The sequence below is a fragment of the Carassius gibelio genome, chromosome A3 (genome assembly GCF_023724105.1).
Source record: "Carassius gibelio isolate Cgi1373 ecotype wild population from Czech Republic chromosome A3, carGib1.2-hapl.c, whole genome shotgun sequence".
Taxonomy (NCBI): domain Eukaryota; kingdom Metazoa; phylum Chordata; class Actinopteri; order Cypriniformes; family Cyprinidae; genus Carassius; species Carassius gibelio.
The window spans coordinates 18,256,961-18,283,236 of NC_068373.1; the positions used below are offsets into that span (position 1 = coordinate 18,256,961).

At 37.0% G+C, this 26,276-nt stretch overlaps 1 protein-coding gene across 1 annotated transcript in view; it reads right to left on the reverse strand.

Moving 5' to 3' along the window:
* Nucleotides 1-26,276, reverse strand: part of LOC127950536 (protein phosphatase 1 regulatory subunit 29-like) — an 87,191-nt gene that overhangs the window by 48,015 nt on the left and 12,900 nt on the right. Inside the window, exon 2 of the mRNA XM_052547662.1 lies at nt 13,963-14,162. The gene's annotated coding sequence lies outside the window, so the exon portion shown is untranslated. The remainder of the gene's footprint in view (nt 1-13,962; nt 14,163-26,276) is intronic.

The window sequence follows — 26,276 nt, forward strand, 5'->3', positions numbered from 1 at the left end:
GCTACCGTTCGTTTTGAAAACAACTGATGAAACTAATAAATTAAGGTATGATTGTATTAACTTAATGCGTAATGTTTTTAAGTTTGACACGAGGCAGTTCTACACACAATGCTCGTTGGATGCGGTGACATCAAATGGTGCATCTCACTGAAGTCGGGGTTGATCGATCTGACTTAAGGTAAGCTGCCAGATATTTAACTTAAGCTTTCTAGATGTTATTTCCAAGGAGGTGGGAAAAATCTGAATTTCGAGTTGCCTGGAATGCAACATTATGCTACACCTATACGTCACATACCATCCGCCGGAGGCTAGTCTTTGTGTCCTATGTATCATTGTTTCATTTTTGTGCCACGTAATGTGCTAAAAATGCTGATCAAGATGACTTTAAACTTGCTCTCCAAATTCAGTACTGCACATGTGTGAGAGGAAATTAGCACTCCAAACAGGTCTGACACTAGTGTTCTGCTTCTGTGTGAACACACTGAAAAGGAGCCAACAGATTTAAAGGCAGAAGAAGTAGCTACATGAAAATAGAGATGATGATAAAGAGGAAGAACATATAGAACAGATACTAAACAAAAGGTAATGTTATTTTATAAAGAAAACGTAGTTCCACTTAACACTTAAAAAAGAATGAGAAAACAGCTGGGAAAAAAACAGGCCATGTTTGTGTTTTTGCCATCTGTTAAATTTTCTGTCTCAGAAATCTCAGGAAGCTTTCATTACATTTCAAACCCTCCCAGCCTCTGCCTCTCAAGTGCGTCTCTATGAACTGATGTTTTAGTATGCAGCAGGAGAAGTGGGCGTCCTCCGCCCTTCAGAAGTGGAGCGTGTGGAGCACTCTTCTTTAAATAATAGTGCTAAGACCCTGCTGGGTTCTGCACCGCATGAGGCACAAGATCAGAGCAACGAGGAAGTCATATTAGACGTTTGCTGTGCTGTCTAAACCCTATTCCATTTCTCTACCTGTACCTCTCCCCCAATATTAGTTTTCTTTGCTTCCTTCTTTTGACCTTTTTTATTGCTGCCTATCTCGTTCTCTCCCTCGCTTCTGTCCCCTCATTCCTCTGCTCTTTGAAATGTTAATTCTGTCATCAGGTCTCTTGCTTAATTGGCTGCCTCCTTGTTTTAATTAGGTGTGTATGACTTGAACTAACAAGAAGCCCCTAGACTGCAGTGTGCTCTTTGTGTGTGTACTGTATGTATGTTTGTGTGGGAGCACAAAATGGGTCAGAGTGACATCATGCATTTCCTGTTTTCAGGTCCCTGTATTATGTGTCTGGCACTTGCGTAAGGTACATCTCTCATGTTGTCGTAGTGGTGGCACGAGTTTCTTACGGCTGTGCTGTTGTTTCCACAGAAGCTAATCTGAGTGTATGGCTGAGCTGACGGTCATGAAACTGGACTGAACAGGATCAGGATGCTGCCATTTAAAAGTGAGGACCTGACCTGAAGTAAACTTCATCATACTTTTAAAAGATGCACTTATTATAGAAATAGTGCACTTTAAAACCATATAAGTGAACTCTGAATGTAATGTTTGTGGACATTTAATTGCATTTTAATTGCAATTTAATGAAAAGGCACTTTAGTTTAAAATTATATTCATTCAGTAAGATGAACTTTAGAGTGCTTTATGAACCTCTTACTTTTATCTTTATATGCATTTCATAATTACTAACATTGTCTTTGAAATATGGTTAAAAGTGTACTTCCAAAGGTACTGACAAGCATTTATGGTACTCTTAACAGTTATATGATTTCTATTAAAACTTTTCATATACTGTACAGTGTGTCATGTTTTTAAATATATTTACAGTTACTACAGATTTGTAATGATGAAATTGACATTCTGTATATTTAAATGTAATACTGAATTACACAGTAAAGTTAAAAACATAATCACAGTATGATTATAAGCACAGTTTAATAAAAAATACTTCTAAGATTTGAAGTACACTACAAGTGCACATTCAGTTCAGTTAAGCACACTTCTTTTTCTCAAGGTTATACCGTATTTTTCGGACTATAAGTCGCCGCTGAGTATAAGTCGCATCAGTCCAAAAATACGTCTTGATGAGGAAAAAAAACATATAAGTTGCACTGGACTATAAGTCGCATTTATTTAGAATTAAGAGAAAACATTACCGTATATAGCCACGAGAGGGCGCTCTATTCAGTGTATTCAGTGTACATCTCGCGGCTGGAGACTGTATTGTTTTGTCAAATTAATTTTGATAAATAAGTCGCACCTGACTATAAGTCGCAGGACCATCCAAACTATGAAAAAAAGTGTGACTTATAGTCCGGAAAATATGGTATGCCTTTCTACAAAGTCCTTCTGGTGCAACTTGAGGTGTCACTGTTTAAACCGAAAACATTTGATTACCAGACCAATCTTTAACCACTATTCCAAAAGCTGTATGCATTTTTTTTTTTTATGTAAAAATTTTGTACAAATGACACCATAAGCGCTCTCCTGTGACAATTCATATTTCAGTGGTATTTACAAAAACTGCAAATGGCTTTTGTTAAATGTCCCATATTGGTTGGTTGGATGTATAAATAAATTTGCCTTTAAGTCGTTCTCAGAGAAATGTTTTCTGCATGGTTGCCCCCTGAAATGTCAAAACTTGTGAATGCTCAGACAGATAAGATCAGGTGTCTCATTACAGAGAGAAAATGCTGTTTTGCCAGTCTGTTTTTCACCAAAAATATTGCTTAAAAGCAGAAAAAAAGCCACTGTTAATAAAAATGATAAATTATAAATGGTATATTATTTGTGTACAGCAATACAATACATCCAAGAGCTATAAAGACACAAAGAGTGAATAATTGTGGAAATGATGGGAACTGAGTGATCTGGAGGGAGTGTGAGCGAGAGATCGGCAGGAGGTAGAACTGCTAGAACATGGCACAGATATGCCCATCACATGACAGAAAGAGAGAAAAAGACAGATCTGAGAGTGGAGGAGTGAGAGATCGCAGAAAGAGTGTCAGCTTTACGACTTCTAATAACTAATGCATTAATAAGTGTTTCTGGAGTGACCATATACATCCAGTTGTCAAAGATGATTTATGAAGATCATACATTAGTGATTTGTTCACATCATGTGCTGTACCTTCTATCTGTCACATCAGGCTGGAAATACTAACAGTTTTTCTTATGAACTTGTATGATGTATACTGTATGTTGAGTGTGTGATACGTGGAGAATAGGTTGTTGTTGTTGTTTTTTTTATCTAGCGAGCTGTGCCATTATGTAAGTTGACCTATCTTTTTTATAATCAGATCAGTGCACACACAAAATAATCCAGGAACAACTGAAAAAGCAATGCAGAATTCACTCAGCCAAAGAAGAACAAGGAAGAAAGCAGGAAAATCACCAGACCCGCTGGTGAAAATGTGCAGAGGATGAGAGGTTACTGAAGTTCATGCCTTAGGATGTCTGCGTTCATCTAAGATGCATATTTCATGCTTTGTCAAGCTGTTTATGGCTGCTTGTGGCTCACTTTTTCTTCCATCTCTGTCTTTATTTCTCTCTCTCTCTCTCTTTCTCCCTGCTCTTTATCTTCTTTAATGAGGGCATGGGGGGAAATATACATTCTCAGTTCACACAACTTAACCACAAAACATCACAAAATTTTTAAGCAGCATTAGAAAACTGCGATATTCTGTGATGAACAAACTGCATTTGCTGACTGTATAAAATTCTGCAGTATAAAGCATTTTAAATTAGCTGACAGCTGAGTATTTGCAGATACACCGAAAGACAGAGGACATGGAGGTGTGTAACATGACTTTAAAAAGCTGTGTGAGACTGCGAGGCTATGTACTTTATGAATCAGACGATGCACAGGGTAATGCATTTAAATCTTCTTAGTTGGAAATGTATGGCATAACTGTTCAGATTGTATAGGATTCTGCAGGGTTCTTTGAGGTTATCTTTCTCTTGCTCATAGTCGGCCTGTGGGGCCCTAGGTAAGATTTAGAAAAATCACTATAATCAGAATCATAGAACCAATGTAACATGATTAGAAGTTTTTATCAAGCACTAAAATAATCATAATAAAAAATACAACTCAGAATTAAATTAATAAATGTGTGTGTGTGTGTGTGTGTGTGTGTGTGTGTGTGTGTGTGTGTGTATATATATATAATCTCAGTTCATTTGAATTCTATATTTGAATTCTTCCCTGAATTTTAATTCAAATTGCAATTCTGCATCCTGTTTGTTACCTCAACACAACCTCGATTCAAATGTTGGAATTCAGTAGGAATTTATAAAGCAATTCTTGATTCAATTCTGAATGCAGCACATCCCTGATGTTCAGATCTATGCTTATAAATGATTTACTGCAACAGACTTTGCAAAAAGGGCAAATTATACATTTCTTGTGTTTTCACTCTGCAAGTCAGTGTCGTTTTAAATCTGTGCCGTCAATCATTTATTATAGTGGGAACTGGGAAGGATATAGTCACGACACACCACGCTCTTAGTGTTCATTAAGTGTCCTTGCATTGAAAATGATCATCTACTTATTTTTTTATAAACCATCTGACTGGGCTTTTTATATCTCGCTATGTGTCTCATGCTTTTCATTAAACAAAAATTACTGTGCAAAATGATTCTACTGTCCAAATAATAACACACTACACACTGTATATCTACATACAGTACTTCCAAAACAAAATATGCTTTGAATCACAGTGTGAGTGCTCGTTTCGTACCGTATGACTCCTGCTGTTTGATGTCATAAATCATTGCAAAAGGGAGTGTGAAAAGGGCAGAGGTCAAATTATGGTTCGTAGCCACAAATCTTTAAAATTGTAGTCATCAGTGCACATGATGATCAGGAAAAGAAACACGTCATGTGATTTGGAGTGAATGAATGACCTGTGAATTAATCACAATTAATATCTTTACTATCCTAAAATACTATCTCAGTGAAGTGTGTCATGTACCAATTCTCTTGTCCAGAGCTCGCTTTATAAAGTCAGTTCTACATTCACTGACTCATCAGCCCACTTGTGTTTTGACTCAGGGGTCCACAGGTCTACCGAAACCATTTAGTCAGCCTTGGTTTGCCTAATAGAGTCATTTGTTGAGCGGTGAGGTCATGCAAAAGAGGCTGTTTCATGAGAGCTATAGGGGCTCCACAAATGCTCCCCTGTGTAGTTGGCACAGTGCTCTCGGAAACAAAAGCTCAACACAGCTACCATCCACCTTCAGGCCTCAGATGTTCTCCATTAATAAGCAGAAAAGCTCTCTGGTCCTTCACTTCATAAAGGGACAGCCAGTAATCACCACAGAGTTTGGAGCTCTTAATGAAACACCAGAACACACATTTCCCAGACCCTGATATTAATTACCACCTCAGCTATGGAAAGACAGTCTGTTTCCACATCTCACAAGTGCTCTCACCTCAAGATCAATCTCAGCGTGTGGCTAAGACTCTGTCATTTCAGAGTGCTCACTTAGAGCTCAACTCACCTGATTCATTCTGGTTTCAACATGAGAGATCATCTCATACTGAGAACAGATTCTGTCACGTTTACATTAGTTCGCCGTGAGTTTATTTTTTATTTTTGACATGCACTGTAGAGAATATGGTGTAGATTCTAATGTAATGTATGACGACAGACATGTAACCATAAAATTAAAGATCAGGTTGAAATTTAGTCCCTTTAAGGGCACTGAAATGTAAGGTACTGTAATGAAAGAGAAACACAAAAATGTTTTCAAATCTGATAATAATAATAAGAAATGTTTCTTGAGTAGCAAATTACAATGACTTCCGAAGGGTCGTGTGACACTGAAGATTGTCATGATGCTGAAAATTCAGCTTTGATATTACACTAATGATTTACATTTTAAAACATATTATAACAGACATCAGTTATTTTAAATTGTGACATTTCACAATATGAATGTTTTTATTGCATTTCTGATTGAATAGAGGCAGCCCCGGTGATCATAAGAGAACAGTAGTTAATAATTTTATTTTAGCAGATATATGCATTTAATACATTCATTTTCAATCTGGAAAATGTAAAGCCAAAACTGTATAATTCTCATTCCAACAAATGCTCAGTAGAATGAGAATGTTCCCCTAAAGTAAAAAAAAAAAAAAAATACTTGTCTCTAACAAGCAACAGCACTTGCCCATCATGTGTCTATTGTAAACTAAAAGCTGCTGGTCACCTGAATAAAGGTGTATTCAGTCTTTTTTGTAGATGTTGTGGTAATTTGGCAGCCACGCTGGAATGACACCTAGTGGTGTGGATGAAACATCACACATAGCCAATGGTAATAGAAACACACCATTCACAGTTAAATCATAATTAATATAATCAGCAAGCAAAAGTGTCTGGTGAGAAGAGGGTTACAGAGCGTACTGACTAGATCTGACTTGCGATCTTAAAGATTTATTTCAATATTACTACTTAAAAACCACCTTGTGCTGTCGCAACTTTCTATGAGCTAAATTACAGTTACGAAACAAGCAGTTCAAATGGCTGGCTCCCATTCTGTATATCTGGCAAGCAGTGCTGTACTCATTAAATATATGTTGGGAGAGAATAAGCAGTTTGTGTGTGTAAATCAGCCGCTGTAGAATGAGCTGTACAGTGCTAATGGAGAATGTTGGCCTGTGGAGCTGAGTAAACACGTGGCTATTTTTAAAACACAGGCTCTGGATCAGCAACAGTGGCAGACAACAACTCATAACACCGCATGCATAAAGTACACATCATTCATTATGTGCTCCATTAAAAGAAAGCACAGTGTGGTGCTGTGTTCTGTGTGTTGAATCTGCAGTGAAAATTACATTTCCTGTATAGGATGAATAAAGTATCAATCAATCAATAATTATTTTTTTTTACAGTCAGAACTGTATTCAAGAGTTAATTTGGATACATGTAAGCTGTATGAACATATCTAAATGACAACTCTGAAAAAAAAAGCACAAAAAGCTTCTGTCAATGTTCATACATTCACACTATCATTACACTTTTAACAGTTTTTCACCACATACTGCTTCTTAAAGCTGCGGTAGGGAACTTTTGACGCTCTAAGCGATTAATAAACAGAACTGCTTGCGTCTTGTGGAAGAACATCGTAGCCGGAACTACTTCTCTCTGTTTATGTCTATGAAGAATCACAAAGGTACTGGGTTACTCCGCCGCGGTACCCCCGAAGCAATCTAAAATAGTCCGAATATAAACACTCATTATAGGTGCACCATAGTGATTCAGGACAGGCCAAAAACACGGTTTGGAAAATGGATTCATGGTGTACTCGCTTATTAAATACATTTTTCTACATTTTGAACACAAACAAAGTTACTGACCGCAGCTCTGATTGGTTGTTTTCTTGCCTGGAGCGGTCTGTAACTGCAAATGGCAATAGGACCACTGGGAGGAGCCAGAGGAGCTTGATTTTTTTCACAGATTATCTGTCTCATATTCTACTGTCAGGACACAATGACAGGTTTAATAAATATGTAAAAAATTGTTTTTTTTTACAAAACTTCCCTACAGCACCTTTAAAGAGGATCAAAAAAAAAAAAAAATCTGAATCCTCAAAGATGCAATTTAAAGTCTTCATATTTACTATCGTTACCTGTCACTATGTTTACAGCGATTACTCAAGGCTATCCAAAGAAGAGGATTAACTTTGATTACTCATTCATACAGACAGCATTCGATCTGCTCCTATCTTCTATTGTATGTACAAGGCAAATTCACAGCCACACCTGTCAATCCCAAACACTGACAAAGCCTTTCAAACCTCTTCCCTCACATTCATTTACACCAGAATGCGTGTAATATAGGCTTTTGGGTCCTTTCGACCTTCGCTTCTCTACCTGTCATTTCAATTGAATTACAAAACCCTTCCTTCTTGCAAGCTTGTCACTTAGCATGTGGAACAGCTGAGAGCATGAAGAGCACAGTTTACACGCACCTCTGATGATATGTGTGTGCTTGTGCACTTTACTTGCCATCGAGTCTCTAAGGACTGATTGATTTTTACAAAATAAGTGTCTATAAGCACCTGCTCAGTCACTTTTGGCCCTCTAATCTACAACATGTGTATCAGTGCGTCTAACATCTTTCACAATAGCATCAATCACAGCAGAAACTGCTGTTTACTCTGTCTGTCACACTGATATGTGATCTGTACAAACTCTCAGGAGAGATTTTCACCAGTCGTTTCGTTGCTAAGCCATGTGCTGTGTAATATAACGTCCTCCCCCACCATCTAAAACCTTTCTTAAATGCAAAGCCATCTGCTCGTGGATTCGAGAATAACACAGGACCAAGGGTACACATGTGAGGATAAAGAATTAATGTTTTTCTTCTGACAGTTCTTTGTAGCTCAAAACCAAAGCTTCGGATTAATCTTCCGCATCGACACAGAGAGACGGCACATGTTGCAACACTTCACATCAGTGGATGGAGATGCACACGTCAAAGTACCACACATCCACCAGATCTGAGAGGGTTTGTGGAATATGACAAGAAATTATGTAATACACACATACATACTTTTAATGAATATACTATACAGCATCATTCAAAAGTTCGGGGGCTTTCAAATGCTTTAATGTTTTTGAACAAGTCTCTTATGTTTACTAAGGCTGTGTTTATAAAAAAAAAAAAAAAAAAAGTAAAATCATACTATTGTGAAATTTATTTTAAATAACTGTTTTCTAGTTTCATATATTTTCATGTATACTCTGAAAATAAATGCTTCAAGAGGTTTTTTTTTTCCAGTATTTTGCAGTGGTGGTCAGTAACGGAGTAGCTTTACTTTGTTACTGTACTTAAGTCAATTTTTCAAGTATCTGTACTTTACTGGAGTAGTTTTATTTTTAGTTGCTTTTACTTCACTACATTCAAAAGCATAAGATCGTACTTTTTACTTCACTACATTTCAGAAAACATATAGTTACTCCTTATATCACATGCTCTGAGATGCATAAGTGGTTTCTGATTCAAGAACAAACTGATTTTTTTCAATGAACCTTTTAAAACGGTTCACAAATCGCACCAAACGATTCATTCAAGAACTATAATGATCCGACTGCAGCTGTTCTAAAGTCGACAACTCACTGATTCGAATGAAACATTTAGTGCGAGTCTCCAGTGAACTGAATTCACAAGTACGAAAAAGTACGTGCCTGCATCTGATGGTGTTAAAAGTAAGTTATTAATGTCGAAATGTAGGATTAATTATTGTAACTGAAAATCATATTTAGGTCAAAACTGTCAGTTGTTTGTGAACTAAATCTGCTGTAAAGAGAGAGATCTATTTAAGCCCACTGAAATGCTTGAATGCAGACATATCAATCAGTGTCTCTATGTTTTAAGTAAAAAAATAAAAAATAAATAACAGATTAAACAAAGATATAAATGTTTATTCATAATGCTAACTGTCTAGCTAACAAGCTTGCAGGTGCTTAATTTAGGTTTTTTTTTTTTTTTTTTTAATAAAGTCCAAATATTTTTATTCAACCACTTGTGATGCCCTCTGGGGGCGTTTGGGCAGGGGTGTTTTTACACCACAGACAAGGTTTGAGAAGGAAAAAAATAATTATGAAAATATAATTATATTTTCCTTAACATGTTCTTCCTAACTTCAGGCCTTATTCTCATGTCATATATAACTGTGAAGTTCTGCAAAACAACAAACTTTAAAACACTTTTTTCTTAGTGGTGAAAATCAGATGGTCAACTCTGTTTTCTCTCAGGTACATCACAGTGTAAGCTTCACAGTGAACATTATTCTCTTCAACGTAGTCCATATCAACAACAAAATATATATCTTGACTCCATATAGTGGTTATTTTGGGAGAATCCCAGGTATTTTCAGTAGTAGGATTATAAAAAAATGTGATAATATAAAATTAAATTAAGTAGCCTCCTTGCTCCTCTCTTGCAAAATCTATCGTTTTGTACTTTTTTACTTAAGTACATAAAAAATCTAGTACTTTTGTACTTTGACTTGAGAAAAATAGCAAAACTTTTACTTTTACTGGAGTAATATTTTATTATATACTTTTACTCAAGTAGGCCTACTTGTGTATTTTGTACGTTACGTGTGCACAACTGCGAGCATGAGCACAAGCAATAAGTTGCTGACTGTAGTTCACTTAACAGCCACAGCTATTGCTAATAACATGGGTTTCTTAATTCTACATACAGTCCCTTGAAACAAATACATTTAATGTGACTATTGGGAAATACGTGTTTGCACAGTCTTTTATAGGCAACAGAAAACTAATTCAATAATTGGCCTTAGCTACAGTAAATAACACCACATAGACTCAGGGTTCAACAAGGTCTACATAAATGACATCACACCTACAGCAGCACCAGTTAAAACCACCCTCACCCACACTTATATTGATTATGAATGGCACACAATATCACACATAGCCTATATACTATATTAATAGCACAAGTCACACAGGACCACTACAAGACTTTAACTACACATTTTTTATATGAACACCAATTAGTAAATGAGTTTTGTTTTCATTTGATTTACTAAAAAGAACCAGATAAGAGTCATTTGCAGTAGCTGCGCTGCATATTTTTTGATTCACTAAAAAGAACCAAACTACATTTGACATAATATTTCATGCTGTAAACCCAGTTTCAGTATTCCAGTGCTGCAAAATAATTATTGTAAGAATCTCTGCAAAGTACTTAATGCATCTGTGAAATAATGCATGTGTGAGAACTGTTAATGGAACTATAAGAATATGAATGGTTTCACAGATCCCAACCCTAAATTAGACTTGTTCAAAACTTTTATGTCTGCTATGAGAGAGCAGACTCTTAACAGTCTCACCTTCAGTACTCACAGCTCATTTTTGAGTGACTGGTTGGCCATTATGGATAAAATTATCTGGGTACAATCTAGCAGGCACACGTCAAATAGCCACATTGACAGTCTTACTGTGACTGATTCTGTGTGAGTGAAATGAAAGCGCTTCTCCTTCTGTAAGACAGCTATATTCTCTCCAAATGGCTCTAGCTAGCAAACCAATCTCTATCGTCTATATTACCAAGTCAGATTCATAGACTGCTTTCAATCTACTCTAAATCCTTTTTTCTTTTTTTCTTTTTTTCTTTTTTTTGCTTGCATGTGACATAGACCTGATTATACTTGACCAGTGTGAACATAAAAATCCAATCTTTTAAAATACAGTTTGGGCTACTTTCTTATGTTTTGCTAACTGTGACCCTAAAAATCCAGTATATGAAGCTTTTTAGTTACAGAGATAATAGAATGTGAATTACTTTGTATCTTTGAAATTAAAACACAGTTTTTAGCAACGTTCCCCCAAACAGCCCCAACTAACCTAACGCTGTCTGTTAATGCTTTGCCTTGATATTTTTATTTTATTTTTTTTTTCACCAATTAATTTTTTATAATGCACAGATCATTTACTGATGTATATATTAGTTTCAACCCACCACTTATTAATAGCTGGCAAGGAAAATGGAGAATACACATAATAATAGAAAACAGACATGAGTCAGCCTGAAATGAACTGAGCGAGCACAAATGCATATGTAACATGGAAGTAGCCAGATATAGACTCAGTACTGATGTCAGCAGAGAACCATGGGGACGTTTTTAACATGACTACACAATATAGAACCATTAAGATAAAGAAAAAACAAGAGCTGCAACTATGTACCAATCAAAGTCCATCTACCTCACTGGCTTGAGACGGGCCTGTGATCAATACTTTCATTAGAACGCTCAATTGCTGTCTTTTGTCTCTTAAGAAAGAGCATAGAATGACCAAAATTGGTTCATCCTTCCTCTAGAAATCTTTAAGTACATCTTATAAAAAAAAAAAAAAAAAAGTGATTTGACTAAAAACCATTTCAATGCAAGTTGCACAGCAGTTTCATTTATTTTTCTTGTCAGGCCCCTTCCAACCACAGCAACTTATCAGAATGATGTTGAATGTTGCTTCTAAAGCATTGTGTAATTAAAGAATTAACTGTCAGTCATGAATGAGACAGATTCATTTAAAATGTGTCTCTGATAGTGGCGCAGTACAATAGATGGTTCTGTTGCCAGAGCTGACTGACTGGAGCAGGTTGGACTGAATATTTTCAGTGAAATTAGGCTTTTCAGACAAACACACAGGCTTTTCCCAGAACACATCCTGTAGAGCAGAAGGATCAAACCTATTTAAATATTAGAGATGGTCAAAGTGCACCATAATGCTCCTATAATAAGGTCAACGATAGAGACGCGATACGATTTAGCTGAAACGATCTCACCACACGTTGTGACACGCATTAGCTCTCACTGAGAGACAATATCACAGATGATGCACGTGTCCACATCTAAATGAGATAAATCAGACACACATGCATATATAATATTTGACAATATGACTGTTTTTACTGTATTTTTGATACAGTTTGTTGAGCTTCTTTCAAAAAAACCCCAAATGATATATACAGTATGTGCAAAGAAGCGAGTTGAGTGCATATATGTCCAAAGAAAGTGCACGTATCATTCTCACTGATGGAAACCCGTCTCCAGCTGTGTTCCAGGAGGCAGGGAGGGAGGGATAGAGGGCTGTAACAGTAGAGCGGCAGCTCTTGTCGATGTGAATAGAGCAGGGCAGGGCAGGGCAGGGGTGGAAACAGCACTTTTAAGCACTGTTGTCAGCCAGTAATAATAGAGTTCCTGAGTTAATCGCTGTTGGTGGAGAGGCTGCCATTATGTTCTTCTCAACAGTACAGTCCTTACTCACATGACACGCTGAACCACACATAGACATTCATTCTCACTCATTGTGTTTGTGTGCCTTCCCTAAAGGTCCTGGCTTAATGCGCTCCACATAACCGACCTTTACTGTCAACAGAGTGTCACAGCAGTCATTACAGAATAGCCATACACACATTCACCTCTCATGGGCCAAGGAGAGACACTTCACGCAGTATAAGTTTTCCCCTGCGGTGATACAGCCAGAGGGAAGATCAGCAGATGATCCTCTTATTAAACATTTATTTCTACACATTTAACCTTCTCCATTTTTTGCATGAAGGTATTTGCAATACAAAAATCCAGAACAAGTGTCATGCCCCTGAAGCATGTAAAAAAAAAAAAAAAAAAAAAAATCATTTTAGAACTTCCCAACAGCAACAAAATTCTGTATTGTTTCCTTTATTTGATTTATCTACAAGGATTCCTGAAAAAAAACCCTTAGGAAAAATAAAAAAAATATGGCAGAAATGAAACTATTTTTGTAGCAGACTTTATATAAACACACACACACTATATTTTCTTTCTGCAAGTATTTGTTATGAGGGAAACAAGAAAGCACAGTGTGTGATTTGTGGACTTGCGCCATAATGGTCTTCATTATAGGACTGAGGGGGTAAAGATGGTCACAGCTGAGCTCCAGTGGTCCAGACTCATTAAAGCCTCTCGCTGCCATTGAGCTGACTGCGGAAAGCTTGATTGAACAGGACCTTTTTCAAGGTAGCAAAGCAAGGCTATTTAACCATTTCATTGAGTTAAAGAGGGCAGAAATCATCTGTGGGACTCTTAAAAACCACTGTAGACTTCCTAGACCGAGCTAAATGAAAAATACAAGTCTTGAGTGACTGAATTTGAAAACAAGAGGGGGCAGCTATCGCTCTTTATGCTGAGTGTGTGTTGATGTGTGTGAATAAGAGAGAGGGAAAGACATGACAGGGTCCATCATCATTTACAAAAAATCAAACCTGTCAGCCTGGGGCAGGTCTGATGCAAACGGATGGAACAAATGCTTTTGCAGTGAATTTGCACAGAGACCGTATTTCACATGTACTGTTTAGCAAGGTTGTCTAGAAGCTGTTAAACAATCAATACACAAGAAAGGGACAAAAACTGCATCACGTCTACAAGTATAGTGAAACTATACCAGTTCTCACCTGCTTTCCTTCCTTTGACGCTCCGTGGTTTATTGTGTATGAGACTGTGGCGGTGTCGTGTTCTTGTGCAGTGGATCAGGTGTGATGGTCGTACCAGGTCTGCAGACGTCACGTATAAGCGACCCTGATGCTGCAGTATTTAAGCCTGGGTTGAAATCCACTTGTCGCAGGGAACGGGCTGGGGACCGATGAGCTCCGAGCTGTAGATAAGGGATAATGGGAGAGGGAGAGACAGTTAAAGAGCTGCTGCAACTTCTGAATAATGTTGTTTGCGATGCTGCAAAACCCACTTGGATTTCTTAATTAGCCTGAATCTAAATAAAGTGGCAGGCTTGGCATAGTCTGTCACTTAATGCATCAGGCAGAGACATCAGAGAAAGAGAGAGAAAGAAAGGAGCAGAACTGCTGACAGGCAGAGCAGGAGCGATGAAAGAGTGTAGGGAGTATGAAACTACATGGGGAAGCTGAGGAAAGACAGACTTTTGACTTTTAGCACTCTTTCATTCTATACTTAGAACTAGACTAAGCGTTATGAGCCACCAACTATTATTATTATTTGATCTCAAACAAATATATACTTCATATAGTTTTTATATGAAAAAAATTGCTCATAATAAATGAGTGCAGTTAACTTCATCCAAAGTTAACATTAAGAAGCTTCAAAGAGTTTCAAAGAACCCCTGTTGCATTAGAGGAACAAGTTACAGAAAATGTAAATTTGCAGAAAATGTGTATTTTTTTATTTATTTTTTGGCCTCTGGCTAAAATATGAGTCCTCAATCCATAATACTGTTTTCTCCAGTGAAAACGTCATCTCATTTGAATCAGGAGATTAAAATATAGAAAAAAAACAGGCAACATTTAAAAGAGAAAAAAATTATAAACAAATATGTTGCTGGATTTTGATGTGAGAGGATAAAAACATGAGAAGACGCCTGTGTTAGACAAAAAAATAAATAAATAAAAATGAGGTACAAAACAACCAAGTTACACAATCAACATTACCAGCTACAAGACTCATTTCAGCAAAGTGAGAGAACAGAAAGACAGAGGAGCACTGGAGTACTTTGTAGAGAGAGAATGAAAGATAAGTGCGGTGGAATGAGCCTGGGGAGATCAGTGCATCGCCTGCCTGCTAGATGCAGTAATTTAGCAAACAAAAGTTCTGGCACTGCTATTGGAGAGGGATGGTGGGAGAGACAGGAATGATGGGGAAGATCTTTCCATCAATCACACACCCAAATCAATGATTCAGGCAACCGCGAGTGGAGTCAGAGGAGATGGAAAGATTCAGAGGAGGTGGAGGTAGATGTGGAATGAAAAAGAAAGAAGCAAGATAGAAACTTATCGGTGAACATTTGAGTATTTCTTAGGTTCATTAACTTTATTCAGGTAATGTTCTATTAAATTAATACTTGATTCTGTTTTTAGCCCTGGGTGAAAGGGTGAAATAGATTGTAAACAGATTCAAAATTCCAGACTCACCCATACTGACTAATAATGTTAAAAATCATTCCAGATGAAAAAAACGTATCAGCTATAAATGCATCAAAGTGTCGTTGCCTGCTGAGACAGTGGGTGGCAGCCAGACCAACAAAAATCTAAAGAGATGTCTGATAAGTCATTTATTTTATTGTATATATGACTTTCTTAATTACACTTTTTTTTTAAATGCACTTGGTAATAATGACACATTAAATGTTTTACTATAATTTTCTGTAGTGTGTTATTCAATATTACACATATTTTAAATGCACTAATTGCAACTTCAGCATTATTCATGTGTGTTTACAAATATATTTAAATATTTAAATGACATGAAATTGCATATAAAGTATATTTAATTTACCATGCATGCTGATCAGTACATTCAGCAGTACTTTAAAAATATTTCAAAAACAACAGAAATAATTATGACATTACAGATGAAAATGTACTTTACTCCTAATTAAGTGGGCCAAATAAACACCATAAATTTTAGCTAATTGCATATAATATACATTTAAACTATAATGCATTTTCATGTAATTGCAGTGCAGTTAAGTGCTTGAAAACATTACATTTAGTTTAGACTTAAGTATATTATTTCTGTAACAATTATTTTTTTTATCCTAAAGTGTACTTCTTTTCCGCACGACACGTTCGTTTTGTTTGAACAGCTCTCAAATCAAAGTTTTCAAGTATTTAAATATGATATAAAAACCAAGCACTGGCATAAACTTCTGTTGTAATACTTTTTTGTCATGATGAAACTTGACTGTCTCTGATCACCACTCACTTTCACTGTATGGTAAAGAGAAGAGCGATCATTGTTAATAACATGCTTTGTGTTTACCAAAAGATTTAGAATGTCATGACGGTGAGTGAACAACAGATTGTCACATTTTGAATGAGCCGTCCCTTTAACAATGACGCCAATACAGCACTGTTGACTGACAAGGTCCACGGCAGACATGACTTGAGGAAGGTAAATGGAGGGAGAGATAGAATCAAACCACAGTGAAGGAGGAGGAGTAAAATAAGGCAGAGGTTGTGTAGGAGGATCGCTCTCTATTATGCTGTTGTCCCTGGCAACAGCCACTCTCTCTCTCTCTTCTCTCTCTCTCTCTCTCTCTTCATCTTTCTCTTCCACACCTCCTCTTCCTCCAGCCTCTTCTGTACACCGTTAGCCTTTTCTGTTTCTGGTCTCAACCTCCCTCACTCTTTCTGCCTCGATCGCTCATGGCCTGCTGCTAATACGCCATATTTGCCTGTTCTGTTTCAACGCCATCATGTTCATTTCTGTCTTAATTCACTCTCTCACTCTCTCTTGGTCCGTGAGTGCAGTGAGTTAATGAGTTCTCAGTTGTCTCACAGTGGCACTGAAGGGAGGAGAGATTGTCAGTCAGTCTGTGCATCTCTAACACACTAATCCCTGAATTTATCTGCACAGACATGTGCACTGGCACAGCATACCATGCACTCTTTCTCTTTCTCTCACACATACACATGAATATTCGCCCCACACATCTATATTATATCGCCACTGACACTCTATCACGGTAAATAAATGTGCGAGATGCCTCTCAGCCAAGGTCTCAGTGATAAACAATAATACACTTGGTAAAATGTAGACAATAACAGCCAGAAAAGAGCTCTAGGAATGATTGGCAGTGTTAAAGGTGTCCGTTATTATAGGGATTTGACTTCCTGTCCGAGTCCTGTTCTGTATCTTGGCCCTCCGCTAGCCAAAAGCAGAATAACTTCAGTCGCACTGTGATTTCCAGATGAATCAAATCTCGGACCAGTGCACAGGTGTGGTTCTTTTCCAACTTTGTTTTGGCTTCTGACTTCTGTCTGGTACCCTGCGGCCCCCTTCAATTTCTGTCGCATTCTCCATTTTGTCCTCTCTGTCCTCAGGGATGTACTTTGAGAGTGAAATGTTGAATTTTCAGCAACGGTGCATGGATTCAAATACAGATCACCATGCTTTAAAGCATCTTGGTGTTAAAATGACCATACATAGAGAGTTCATCTGCAGTACAGTGTATTAGATATTGCTTTTGGCTGGGATGATGAACAGATCAAAGAGCTCTTTATACAAATGGTCAAGCTGAGGATGTAGATTGTGCTCTTTGTCAGCCTGAGATTGTAATTTCACACATGCTACCTTATATACAGACCTAAAAGTGGACCTTTTGTCAGGGTCTCAGAAGAAACATGACCTGCATGTTGAAAGACTCAGAAGGTCCAGATTCCCTCAAGGGAAACTCATTATTCATAGTAATTATGTAATTAATCTAATCAGCCCCATTTCTCCATCTCAGATCAATGGCTATTGATAATGTCTCAGTCAGCCCGAGGTGTTACTATCATCACACCACCCTCTGCAGTCTCAAACACAATGCTTTTAAGTCTAAGTGTTCCTCGTGTGCTTCTGTTTCGGCTCAATCTTACAAGAACCTTCTGTTGACATTTCAGCTGTTTAAACAAAAAAAAAACAAAAAAAAAGCAACAAAAGTACAATATTTGTATTTATACTATTAGGGGTAAATTATAAAATGTTTATCAGGGGTGGGTAAGTGGAAATTATTGTGAACTTGAACATCATTAATATTATTATTTATTTATTTTTTACATGAGACATGCCATATTTTACAATAAATCACGTTTACATCCTAATGGTGATTAATTTTAATCCGAGCCCAAATTAATTACCAATATTAAAATTTTATATTATTTTGTCTAATTAAAATAAAATAAATCAAATGCTAAAATTATAACCCAAAATTATAACCCACAGTACACATATGGATTTTCATGTTGAGATTTGCTAAAAAGTGCATCTAAATGTGTTATTAAATTAATACTATCATGATAAATATTAAAATTGAGCATTAAATTATCTCTAGATGATAATCTAAATGTAAAAATATGGGAAATGAGCACAGTTTAATATCCAATATCGGTCAATACTAGAAATATTAACAGCAAAATAAATGCTCACCACTTCCACATATGGCGTAAAACAAGACTAATGGTTGTTGATCACACCGAATGGCTTCTCTGTGGTGTCTCATCCGTTTCTATTTCTCTGTAAAATGAGGAACAGAGTTTCTGACTCAACACTAATGGGCTATTATTGTCCAAATTCTCAGCAGAACAAAATGAAATTGCAATAAGTCACTATGTTCATACTTCAGCTAATGACTACTGCCTCCTGTAAGCATCACTCACAGCTGCAGTTAAAGTGATTGATGTGCCCTATGTATATTTAAATGTTACAACACAGCTGTTATTTTAACTTGTTCACCCTGCTCACAAACACAAAAACCAGCAGGCTGCAGCAATCAGTTCAGCAATGCAGACACATAATGTTGAAGTATTTTTTTACATTCATGTGAAGTAGCCATTGTAAACACTATAAGCTATGAGTCAAAAACATAAAAACAAACATTGTACATTTATTTAAATGTTTAATGTATTTAGCTTAGTGCTGCTAGCCTTAGATAAAATGAATTGAGAGAATATTTTAAATGGATTTAATGTGGGGGAAGAAGCCCCTCTCTGTAACTATGTTCCTGTAATTTACTTGTCATTATGAAACATTCAATTTCAGTAAATTTATTCAAATTACATTGCCAAGATCCACAACTTTACCAGTTTAATTTATGGCATTTTTTTCAGGAAGATCAACGTAATCTCAGCACACCTGAAACAACGGTAGGTAGGAACAAAATACAAAAAAATTGTTGAATCAAAAAAAAGTAACGATAGCAAATATTGATAGTGTGTGGGTTTGTTACTTATTTTTTCAGGAAAAGAAAATTATTAGGATTAATTTGGCCTTAAGATAAAATGTTCCGTAAATGGCAGATGCCCCCGGGGGCTTCTTGTCCCAGGTACTTTCATGTTTTAAATTTTTGTGCCATTACAACTCAAATGTTAATTGTTTGCATTTGATTCCCATAAGAGTGTATTGGGTGATGCATAATGATCCCTTACATGTTAAACATATATGTAAATGTGTTACAGTTTATCAGTATACCGTGACTTAGTGGTTAGAAAGTTTTACTCCTAACCCTAAGGTTGTGGGTTCGAGTCTCGGGCCGGCAATACCACGACTTAGGTGCCCTTGAGCAAGGCACTGAACCCCCAACTGCTCCCCGGGTGCCACAGCATGAATGGCTGGCCACTGCTCCAGGTGTGTGTTCACGGTGTGTGTGTTCACTGCTGTGTGTGTGCACTTTGGATTGGTTTAATACAGAGCACGAATTCTGAGTATAGGTCATCATACTTGGCTGAATGCTACGTCACTTTCACTTTTGTATATGGACAGTATATGTTCTCAAAAGGATCATATGATGTGATTTCTTTGTCTCTGGAGTGTTAAAAGCTGTTTGTGCATACAGAAGATCCGTAAAGTCTTGTTTCGCAAATAGGTGAAAGCAGAATGCAGTTCAAAAAAAAGAGAGAGAAAGCGGGAGAGAGCGAGACTGCTGAAATGCTGAGGGAAAGCAGGAGGATGTTTGTATAGCAGCAGTCAAACTGTGATCTGTGAGAATGGTATTTTTCCATCTGCTAGGTGAGAGCAGGACATCCAAGTCATCAGGTGTCTTAAAAAAACACACACACATACATACCATCACTATGTCACATTTGAATTGTTCCAGTACACAGGGCGATGTGCCAAATGTTTATAGTCATTATCTATTCATCAAGTTTTGCACCCAGGACACAATCTGTTCCCTTTCTGCTCTGAGGGTGACTCATTAACTACCTGCAGTATTAACCCTGCATGCGCCCTGATACATAATGAGGTGCAGGAGGAGACTTAAAGAAGAACAATGAAGAATTTCACTCGTTATTAGACATTAAGGAGGTGCATCACACGGATGTATGTCTATGTTTGTGAGCCAACATTTAACATTGCATTATGAAATACACCAGTGAGCCAAAATATTATGACTAAATGTCTAATATGATGTACGTCCTACTTGTGCTGCCAAAACAACACTGATCCAAGTCATGGACTCTGAAGTTGTCCTGTGGTATCTGGCATCAAGACATTGACAGTAGATGTACTCAAGTTGAGAGTTTGAGGTTCTTTCCATCCCCATTATTCCTGAACAGTGTGTGTATTATCCTGCTGAAAGTGGCCACTGCCATCAGGGAACACCACTGCCATGAAGGTCGTACCTGGTTTGGAGTGAGGTTTAGGTAAATGACATGTCAATCTGACGTCCACATGAATGCCCGGAAACAGGGTTTCCCAGCAGAACATTGCCCATAGCATCACAGTCTTCCCATAAGTGTATCCTGATGCCATTACATCCCCAAGTAATTGCGATGTAACAAAAAAAGGACTCATCAGTCCACACAACCTTCTTTAATTTCTCCAAGGTCCAGTTTCATTGCTTGTGTGCCATTCTAGGAGCTTTGTGGACAGGGATCATCAGGGATCACTCATGACAGTCTGCACCTACACAGGCCCATCATTATAATATAATATAATATAAATCCAATAAGACCATATATAATATAAATGAGCCTTGGACGCCCTACAAACTATCACCAATTTGTGGTTTGTGCCTCTTCGGACCACTGTTGTAGGTTCTTATAAATGCTGACCAGGAGTACCCCTTAAGTCTCGATGTTTCAGAGATGGTCAGACAATTTGGCCATCGTCAGACTCACTAAAAACTTCATTTCTGCTCATTTCTCCTGCACCAATGGACTGACTGCATGAATTGATTTTCCGTTTACTATTTAAATTACCCAGTCCTTCACATGGAACATTGTTATGGTATGATAAAAATTTTCACTACCTTTATGTGTTCATAATATTTTGCCTCATCAAGTGTGAGCAATATCACACGGATAAACGTGAGATATTGCTGAATATCAGCATGGCTGTGATTCAGCTGTAGATAAGAGCATTGTGCAGATATAAAGCCATATCTCATGGCTATGAGTGTGATATTGCGTTTATACAACAATTCTATGGCAAGAGTGTATAAATATAAGAAACAACACAGGTGTCTTTAAAAAGCACTCTTTTATGTGGAACTACTTCCTTTCGCCATGGATTCCAATCGCAGTTTGACAGTTTAACAGCTGAGCTCAAGTCTCTGTTACTAATTTGAGAACGTGACTTTAGAACTAGTAACGAAGGAAGTTGAGTTGCTTCATTAAAAGCTTATTGTATTACTGTATTAAAAACAGTGTAATGTGTGGAGTACAGTATTATGAGAAAGATGGACTGAGCGAGTGTGATTACCTGCAGCTGGCACAGAATTAATTCTTAAGCCCAATCTCATCTTCATAGTAAAACATTTGCTTGAGTTTCTGCTGAGGAAAGCGTTATATTTGTCGTACTGTCTTTTCATCTGTTAAGGGTGATCTCCGATGACAGTGCTGCTCACTGCATTTGTTGGCTGTGTCTCACTGTTGTAGAAAGTAAAAAGAACTTTCTTGTTTACAACAGCGTTTCAGGGTCTTTCAATATAAAATTCTGTACTGCTGACTCATAAAAACTGTGTCTTGTTGCAATCTACAGACGGAACAATGTGAATAAAATCACCATCAAGAAAACACACACCATTTTCCAATATTAAATACTACAATTATTTACTACTATTATTAATTATATCTCATGTTTAACAACTGTAGAGCCAGCTACATATTCCAGAAGATCTGGCTGACGTGAGGCTGATGAAACACAGGGCAACGTTTTGAGCAATTGTGCTGGGCCACTTTTTTTGGCCAATGTTGCTTGGCCACTTTTCCATTGAGAATGGGTATCAAATTTGGTTGTGGGTCGTGGGCCCTGTGTCTCACCTGGTTGCCCGTTGAAGGCAACATTGACCAAAGTTTCCTGGCAACATTGCTCAAAATGTTGCCCCATGTATCGTCAGCCTGGGGCTGCTCTCGGCAGGTTCATGAGCGCTGAATGGCCACTGATGCCCTGGAGCCCACATCTCCGATAACTTTGAAGCTAATTTTCAAATAGACTTTATCTTTATTATCAAACCGCATATTTGAAGTCCAGACAAGTACATTCTCTCCTAAACAACTCTTAAAACCACATTCTATGACACAAAAGCAGTATTATTTTTTAAATTATAGTAGATTTGGGCATCCTTCATCACACTCGCTGTGAGAAATACCGCAAACAGAGTGAAACAAATGGTGAAACAGTTGGAGTTCTGTTATCATTTCATTATTACATGGCTCTAGAATACTTGATTCTGATTGGTCAGTTGTGACATTTCAAGGTGTGTTATCACATACATATCACACTCTTATCAGCTAATCAGAATTGAGATTTAATATATATATATATATATATATATATATATATATATATATATATATATATATATATATATATATATATATTTATATATATTAAGAGTTTCTATAAATATAAATAATGAACACAATGACCCAGTACTGAACAGTTCCAAATCACAAGTGTCAAAAACATCTACTTTTTTAAAATAAAAATTGTTGTTAGTTATTTAGAAAGCACTGTTCCCTCAAATGTTCTGAACGCCTTTCAAACAGGACTTTTACATTGTATAAATAAATGAAATTACAATTTTATATCACAAAATGATACGCATGCATATGTTGGAAGAACACATTAACATTCAACTTAAATTATTGTCATATAATTCAAGTCATATAATTCAAACATAGAAAATGGTACAAAGGCAGATACGAATCTGGGTGTCCCTCCATGCAAATCATTGCTCTGGATAACTGTGTGTAGATGACTCAACATCCTGGCCAGTGAATAAACAGAAGCACATGGCACGCAAGTGAAGTGAGGAAAATTGGTTCTCAGATGTTCTCAATCTTTAGACGGGGACCACAGGATCTCATACATCCTCTTTTGGAATTTAAGAATTGCCCAGAAATCCATCAGTTTGACCCCTTTTAAATTACTCTTTGGCACAGACAGCTTTCAGGATTCCCTGCCAAGGAGGTTTGGAAACAATAATCATAATTTCTCTGCCACTCCATTATGTAGGCCATGAGGAAACTGATCAGCTCAGCATTTCACCATATGCTAGAAGTCATGTGTGTGAGCTTCATCCTGACCGCAGAGTGTTTGTGCTATACAGTATTGTGTGGAATGCAACATTTTCTTGGCCAAAAAAATGTGTTACAGCAATGTCAACTTGTTTATAAAGTGGATAAAGGCAGATTCCCAACTTTGCTTAGGACTCATGACACCATGAAGATGTGTGAACAACTTGCTCCACACCAGGAACACGAGGACAAAATTTCTTTACACAACTAATGCTTATTGGTTAATATCCTCATTTTCTCATATAAAGTGCAGAAAGAGCTTCAAAGGGCTAGACACACTGCCAAATTTCCCATATACTCAATGGATGAGTCAGATTCATGACTGAGCACTAGTTGTTCTTAAATTCTCAATGACAAGGAGCATCCTGTGGTTTTAATCAACCAAGAACTGGCATCTCTTAAACTCTCAAAATGTCTCTTTGTAGACCAATTATTCAAAGTTTAAGGAGGAAAGTCACCTATTCTTAAGCGGTTTTATTACCTGGGTCTTTTCTTCAATTCATCGCCTTTGGAGCTTTGAACCCCCTCCCAAAAATAAATATATTTATACATATTGTAAATGATCTTGTATGCAAAGCTGAATTTTCAGCAGTCATTTATCCAGTCTTCAATGTCACAGGATTCTTTAATGAAGAAAGTTCTATAGAACAGCATTTATTTGAAATAGATAACTTTTGTGAAATTGTAAATGTCTTTACTGTTGATTAGTTTATGTGTCCTTGCCTAATAAATATGTTCATTTTTAAATTAAAAAATAAAATAAAAATACTGACCACAAACTGACTTTTGAATGGTAGTGTAATTTTTTACATTAATAGAGTTAATGTGTTCCTTCTTGTGATGCCATAAGAGAGATAGTCTATTGGAGGAGGAAAAAAACCTCTTGATACAAGACACCAACAAAACAGGCCTCTCTAAAGAGATAATCTCCAAACAAAACATAAAACATAAAATTAATTAATGAATCATTATTAATACATCCAGTTTTTGTAACAAAATTATATTAACATTAACATTAGATAACACAGACCTTTTGAGTGCCAATCAGAATCACTCTCAGTGCTGGTGCCACTGCACCCTGGGCAGGTGATAAAGAGTGACACATGGCTCATAGGCAGAGTGGGGAAACTGGCATCCAGCTGTTTTCAAACTCATGTCAACAACTGTGGAGTGCACAATGACCTCTCACTGCATTTGAGAATCACAAGGATCTCCAGGCTTCAAGCAGCAAAAAACTTTGTCATTTACTTTATACTTAGCTGAAATAAAACTGAAAAATGTATATTCTTCATCTGCTTTCTTCATGATGCTTAGCCATTTCCAGAGGTGGGTAGTAACGAGTTACATTTACTTGAGTAATTTTTTGGTGTAACTAATACTTTTTGGAGTATATTTAAAGATGGGTACTTTTATTCTTACTTGAGTAAATTTTAGGGGGAAATCTGTACTTTTACTTGTGGGCGACGCTCCTCTTGTTACTTTATCTTAATGCAATAAATGTTATAACTGCTTCAGTTTATTCCAAACGCGCCGTCTACTTTTCTCTGGGCAATGAGCGATGCCCATTCGCGAATGATTCCTTCTTTTGAGTCATATCTGTTCAAAGGCTTGATCAAACCAATTGGCAAACGAGTGAATTGGTTCATGAATCAGTTTGAATGATTCGTTCAGTTCCCTGCTGCAGGTGCTTAGCGTCTGTAGCGGTTCACTCAGAGTTGTAGCGTTTAAGAATATCAGCAGCGTTGAAAACTTGAATTGAAAGCAAATCTGCAAAGGCTATTGCTTGCGATGGAGATCCTTATTAGATGAACGCGTGTGCTGTCTACTGTTTAACAGGTAATAACTTGGCTACATTTGATTACAGTACACGATACCACTGTGACATTAGTTTGTTGTATGTGTGGCTTATAACAGAGGGGAGTCAAGTTGAATGCAGCTTCCAAAAGACAAAAAATAGACGATAAAGATTTTATTAATTTTAATACAATCACACCGGTGCGAGTACGTTCAGCAAGTCATATCATCCGCTGCTAAATTCAGATCTGTGATCGCTTGCTGGCGCTGAGCCAGAGATAGATGCGTGTTTACAGCACTGCTCATTATAACCAATCAGACAAGATTATGTTGAGCTTTTGAATGCAATGGCCAATCAGAGGCATTCAGATGAGTCATCACTAAAATGCCGGTGCTTCCTTCACTCTCGCTGACTGGAGACCTCTTTCCGGCGAATTCTCTCGTCAGAAACAACAAAGTGCAGATGTGTGTATGAATCTATAATTAAGATATTGATTTCACAGTGTTAACAGTTTCAGTGATTTTAATGGGAGTTTCTGAGAGTGATTGAACTCTAGACTGTCAGTGAAAATGATCTTTGATAATGCAAATGTTATTTGCTCTCTTTCTGAACAATGAAAGATTAGTAGCAATTTTTATATCACCTTTCAATGTTAAATTCACATTTAATATAAAGTCAGTCGTATTAAAAATATGTTATGGCATGACACCTATATCTGTTACTTAAGTAAATAGACAGGGTTTTATAATAAATTACATAATTAGGCTACTTTGACCATCACATATTATCATTATTAACATTCTATGAAATGTGAGAATCGAGATATTTCATTATATAGTTAATGTGTCTGGGAATGTCTCTAATAAAAAAAAAAAGCTTAATAATAATTTGCCAATATGCTGTAGTGGCTGCTGCTTGTCACATGACGACTCCCATATGC